Raw genomic sequence first — 5888 nt, forward strand, 5'->3', positions numbered from 1 at the left:
ATGATAATATTGATGTGATCTATTCCTCCTACATATGCATGAAGGTGACAGTGTGCATGCTATGTTAGTACTTGGTTTAGTCTTTTGATCTATCTTACACTATAAGGTTACTAGAATATGAACATTAATTGTGGAGCTTGTTAACTCCGGCATTGAGGGTTCGTGTAATCCTACGCAATGTGTTCATCATCCAACAAGAGTGTAGAGTATGCATTTATCTATTCTGTTATGTGATCAATGTTGAGAGTGTCCACTAGTGAAAGTTTAATCCCTAGGCCTTGTTCCTAAATACTGCTGCGTTACTACTGCTTGTTTACTGTTTCACTGTGTTACTACTGCTGCAATACTACCACCATCAACTACACGCCAGCAAGCTATTTTCTGGCACCGTTGCTACTGCTCATATATATTCATACCACCTGTATTTCACTATCTCTTCGCCGAACTAGTGCACCTATTAGGTGTGTTGGGGACACAAGAGACTTCTTGCTTTGTGGTTGCAGGGTTGCATGAGAGGGATATCTTTGACCTCTTCCTCCCTGAGTTCGATAAACCTTGGGTGATCCACTTAAGGGAAAACTTGCTGCTGTTCTACAAACCTCTGCTCTTGGAGGCCCAACACTGTCTACAGGAAAGGAGGGGGAACGTAGACATCAGCAGGACGTAAGGGTTTTACCTCATCGAGGGCCCCGAACCTGGGTAAATCGCTCTCCCCGCTTGTCTGTGAACCGATGTCTCGTGTCAGCTTGCAGGATTCCATCAACCCTAAGCCCCAATCGGAGGGCATTGCCGAGGAGTACCCTCGACAATTGGCGCCGTCTGTGGGGAGCCTGTCGGCACCAGGCAAGTCATCGGCAGTACCAGTTACATCCGCGGCGTTCTTACTCGAGTCGCCGACGCCAGCAGAACCAAGAGATTCAATCCGCTGCGGGTCCTTCGAGTTCGTGACGCACCACGAAGCGCCTCACTTGATCCCTGCAGGATCACCTGGCGACATGGATGCTACTTTCGGTGGCATCCACTTCATCATAGACTCCAGAGGTTTTCTTCGCCTCCCTAGAACTAGCACATCCGGCCTAAAGGCCGCGATTTCGGAAGGCGTCCCTCCAAAGACAACCCTGAAAGTTCCACCCAGGAGCATCAAGAAAGCAACCGAGAAGATTTCGACGCAATGGCAGGGCGAAGGAAGAGACGAAGGGACTCGCACCGCGAGGAGGAAGGACGAACAGCAGCTCACCTTCGTCAGTTCGAACAAGGATGCCACGACGCGTTATCAATCAAGGGTCACACCCGCTCACCATATCTGTCGGCTACAGAGCAGCTTGAGGCACCATGTTACCTCCACTCCTACATCGATCTGAAGGATGGTCGAGAGAAATCCAGTCACTTGTTAAGGAACTGCCGACATTTTCTGGAAATTCGGCAGTTCTGCGATGACCTCAGAGCCAAGGCCATGTCGAGAGTTCACGCAATGGAGAGAAGGGCAGGGTCCTACAGCTATCCAACAGAACCATATGTACCGGAGCCGTACGTACCAGCAGGAGGAGGCGAGCATGAACCAACTGAGGTGTTTCCGGAACTGTGCGGGCAAGTCAACATGATCCATAAAACCAGCTTTTCAAAGAGGGAGATCAAGAAGTTCTCCCGGGAAGTAAAGTATGCGGAAGTCGCCATGGTCGACACACCCAATTTCATCGACTGGTCGGATCAAAACATCTCCTTCAGTAGGGCGGATCACCCGAAAGCTGTCCCGAGACCTGGCCACGCAGCCCTTGTTCTTGAAGCACAGATTGGAGGGTACAATATGAGCAAAGTGTTCATGGATGGAGGAAGTGGCCTGAACCTGCTATTCGCCAGCACAATGAGAGCAATGGGCTTAACAGTCGATATGCTAACACTACTAGGAAAAGGCTTACCGCCGGCAACCTGAAAAGGCTTACCGCCGGCACTTTCGGATTCGCCGGCGGTAACCTCGCCGGTGGTAATGCCTTACCGCCGGCACCTTCCATTTCGCTAGCGGTAACATGCCGTTACCCCCGGCGCCTTCCCATATTTGCCAGCGGTATTTCTTACCCCCGGCACATGCCAAAGGCGCCAGCACTAGTGAGGTTTACCCCTGGCAAATGTCATGTAAGCCGGCGCTATGTGTGTACAGGATTAAAAAAAAAAGGTAGCCACCAGAACGTCCAGCTTTGCCATATAGTTTTTTTAAACTGTCATTTGCCATATAGTTGCTACTACATTAATTAAGCAATATTACAAAGGTGAGGCCAGCTAAAGCCACGTTTTACAGATACATCCTGAGAAAAAAAACTCATCATAACGCCATCAGAACGTCCACCTTCACCTTGGTCCCGTCATTCATGCCCAAAGTCCAGGGCCATGATAGCATTGATCTCGCCCCAAAGAGACCCCGGATTGGTATCAAACTTGAAAGGCACTATAAATATCAACATAACGCAGTCATTTTCCAGTTATTTGCACTCTTAAAAAGAAATCAGAAAGTAGAAATTGCTGAAAATGATTGTAGCACTTCTATTTTTACCTCAAACATCGACATAGTTTGCTACAGCATAATGGCTAAATTCAGAGAAAATGATATCATACTTTGGACACGTTTAGTGAGATGTACTAGACCAAAATGCATCTTTTTACACTAGATCAAACCACAAAATATAAATAGAACCTAGCTTTCCATGGAATTTTAGAGAGACAAATGAGAATTTGTGACAATATAAATAGAACCATATTGATAGCCTTCATTACATGAATTGCAAAATTCTGAATAGCTAGACTGACTACTTGCAAAGGAATGCACAACCAGTTGATAGCCTTCAATACTACTACCAGTTGTGATTTGTAAATACACAACTTAGAATGAAAATATGGAGGCCTACTTATAATAAGTCGCAAAGGAATGTCCACAGATCTTTAATGTACACATAATCAGTTACAAATATTTATATTGAAATATGCAGATACATACTTATAATGAAAAGATGACAAACATTAATAATGTTACTAAACAAAATGAAACTGAGACTTGAAAATTATCAGCATTTGGCTACGCCACTATTTCCAGTCCATTCAAATTAACAGAATGCAGATAAACAAAAGTGGCTTATGATAATTCATGTACCAAAGTAACTTACGCGAGTCTGCCGATACGCTCCGCATCTCCGACGTCCGCTCTCTTGCAGTGAAGTTTAAATAAATATGAAACTATTTACTGCACTTCACTCTCGAACTGCTATGTACAGATCTGCACTTGGTATTGAACAAGTTAACCTCTTATTTAGACAAGCATACAACAAGATGATCATAAACAACAAAGCGCTGCTATAGCAGTTCTAACTGTCACTTTGTTACGATTGATAAGTAACTAGAGAATAGAAACATGAAATGGATCTGGCATAGCAAACTTCAAGCAATTTCGTGAATGTAGTTTCCTCCCAAACTGTACCTGAAGAAGTGCAAGTGCGTTGCAGACTCGGTTTGATGCACCTGGCGACAAAGTTGGGGGTGAAAGCGCAGGGTAGATTGACACAATTTCTTGCGAGTGTTTCCAAATTCCCAAATACACCAAGTGAGGAAGGCAAGACTTAACCTTTGACAAATTGCATTCGGAACAGCAAGTGCCGACTTGAAAACAAACGGTGACTGATCTCAACAGTTTGACAACATAAACAGAGCATAAGGTAAGAAATCAGGGCCAAAAGCTCCCAGTATTTCTAATTCAATGTCCAAGCATGCACATCCTAAAGATGGGGGACATATGAATTACGCATACCTGAAGCAGGGCAGCGATTGTGCCAAAGGAGTGCCATAGAAGAGGGGCCAGGTCTTGAAATATCTCCCGTTTCTGAAATGAGTACAGTACATTAAGTTAGATTCTCGTTGACTGAACACGCAGTCCTGCAGTTGCGTTGTTCATGCTAATGTAAAACAAAGCTGCGATCCCTCTCAGAGATTGAAAAAAAAACCCACACAATCGTTCCTCGAGAGGAAGGTCTAGAGCCCTAGAAGAGCAGGGCGGACCTTAGATAGCTCGAGGAGGGCGTTCTCGCGCAGGTCGCGGTCGCAGAGGTCGAGCACCAGCTGCTCCGCCGACTCCAACTTCCTGTCACTGGGTTCCTGCGCCGCGGCCGCGCTGGCGCCTCCGCCGATTAGGATGAAGGCCTCTCATTGCCCCGGCCGACGGCGGCGTCCAGCGAGGGCCAGCACCTGGCGGGTGGTATTCGACGCCGGACCAGCAGCCGCTAGCTCCGCTAGGGTTTCGCGGAGGCACGGGGCGGCGCGGGTCTGGGGGAGCAGGGAAGGTGGTGTGGTAGAGGACTACGACATCGTGGCTGGCGAGTTCGTCGGGGAGGAGGCGGCACCGGCGTGGGGATGGAGGGAGAAAGGGGATCGCGCTAGGGAAAGGAGAGGAGAGGACAGATGGGGAGCTGGGGATTGACCGGAACGGGGAGAAGGGTTGGTATAGGCAATCTATCCCTGGCGAAAAGAAAGGGTAGACGCCGGCATTAATTTTGGCCCAAAATGGCCCACAACAGCCCAAACTACCCCCGGCACATGCAATTCTATTTCGCCGGCGGTAATTATACTACCCCTGGCGTTTTCGAGTTCAATCGCCGGCGGTAATTGGAGGCCTGTTCGGATGGTTTCGGTCCACCTTACCGCCGGCATTTTCTATTCCATTTCGCCGGCGGTAACTGCAGTACCCCCGGCGACCCCATTTCAACTCGCCGGCGGTAACGCGAGGAAGGCCTTAAAGACCTTACCGCCGGCAACTTTGGCCCGAGTTCGCCGGCGGTAATAAATCCGGCTATAAGCTTATTCCTAGTAGTGTAAGACAGTCCGACACAGGATTCCACGGCATGATACCAACTCGACCCGCTTATTCTCTTGGTAAAACATCATTGGATGTGGTCTTCGGCACGCCCAACAATTTCAGAAAAGATAAGATCGAGTTCGAAGTAGTTGACTGGGAGTCTCAGTATCACGCCATCCTTGGCAGGCCCGCGTTTGCCAAATTCATGGCCGTACCTCATTATGCATACATAAAACTGAAGATGCCAGGCAACAATGGGACCCCAATAACTGTTCATGGAAGCTTTGCTCGATCGGACAACTGCGACCGGGAGTTCCAGAAGATCGCCTCGAAGTTCGAAGCCAAGGAGGGACTCAACGCAATTGACACCGTTACAGATCACACGCAACCACCAGTCGACAATCGAAACGTAAGATCCGACGAGTTTGACGCTGCAAAGGAAGCCAAGAAGCTGCAGGTGCACCCCACTGACCCGAAGAAAACGGTCAATACGTCGGCTGACCTTACTGGCGCATAGGAAGGCGCGCTCATCGAGTTCCTCCGTGAGCGCTGGAAGATATTTGCATGGGAACCATCCGACATGCCAGGTATCCCTAGGGAACTCGCTGAGCACGCCCTTAATGTTGACCCAACAGCCAAACCAGTGTAGCAGTCAATGCGCCGATTTTCCGAACCAAAGAGGAGAGCAATTGGCGAAGAAGTCAGTCAACTCCGTAAAGCAGGATTCATTCAGGAGCTCAAGGAAGCTGAGTGGGTGGCCAACCCTGTCATGGTGCCCAAAAAGGACACCACCGCTCTACGCATGTGTATCGATTACAACATCCTTAATAAACACTGTCCGAAAGACCACTTCCCGCTACCTCGTATTGATCAGATAGTCGACTCCACAGCCGGATGCGATCGCCTCTCCTTCCTCGATGCATACTCCGGGCATAATCAGATCAAGCTGAAGAAAGAAGACCAGGAGCTAACCGCGTTCATCACCCCACACGGCGTTTTCTGTTACAACGTCATGACCTTCGGGTTGAAAAACGCAGGAGCAACTTATCAACGTTGC

At 48.4% G+C, this 5888-nt stretch overlaps 1 long non-coding RNA gene across 2 annotated transcripts; it reads right to left on the minus strand.

The window, feature by feature from the left end:
• Positions 1 to 2179: 2179 nt before the first annotated feature.
• LOC127296203 (uncharacterized) lies at positions 2180 to 4452 on the minus strand. Of its 2 annotated transcripts, none has more exons than XR_007848322.2 (5): positions 4039 to 4452; positions 3791 to 3862; positions 3464 to 3642; positions 3153 to 3262; positions 2180 to 2440 (listed from the first exon to the last, which is right to left on the minus strand). It is a non-coding gene; the product is annotated as an uncharacterized lncRNA (long non-coding RNA). The 2 variants fall into 2 exon arrangements; XR_007848321.2 differs by having other exon boundaries at positions 3464 to 3660.
• Between the last annotated feature and the right edge of the window lie 1436 nt (positions 4453 to 5888).

The sequence above is a fragment of the Lolium perenne genome, chromosome 4, assembly GCF_019359855.2.
Source record: "Lolium perenne isolate Kyuss_39 chromosome 4, Kyuss_2.0, whole genome shotgun sequence".
In the NCBI taxonomy this organism is placed as follows: Eukaryota; Viridiplantae; Streptophyta; class Magnoliopsida; order Poales; family Poaceae; genus Lolium; species Lolium perenne.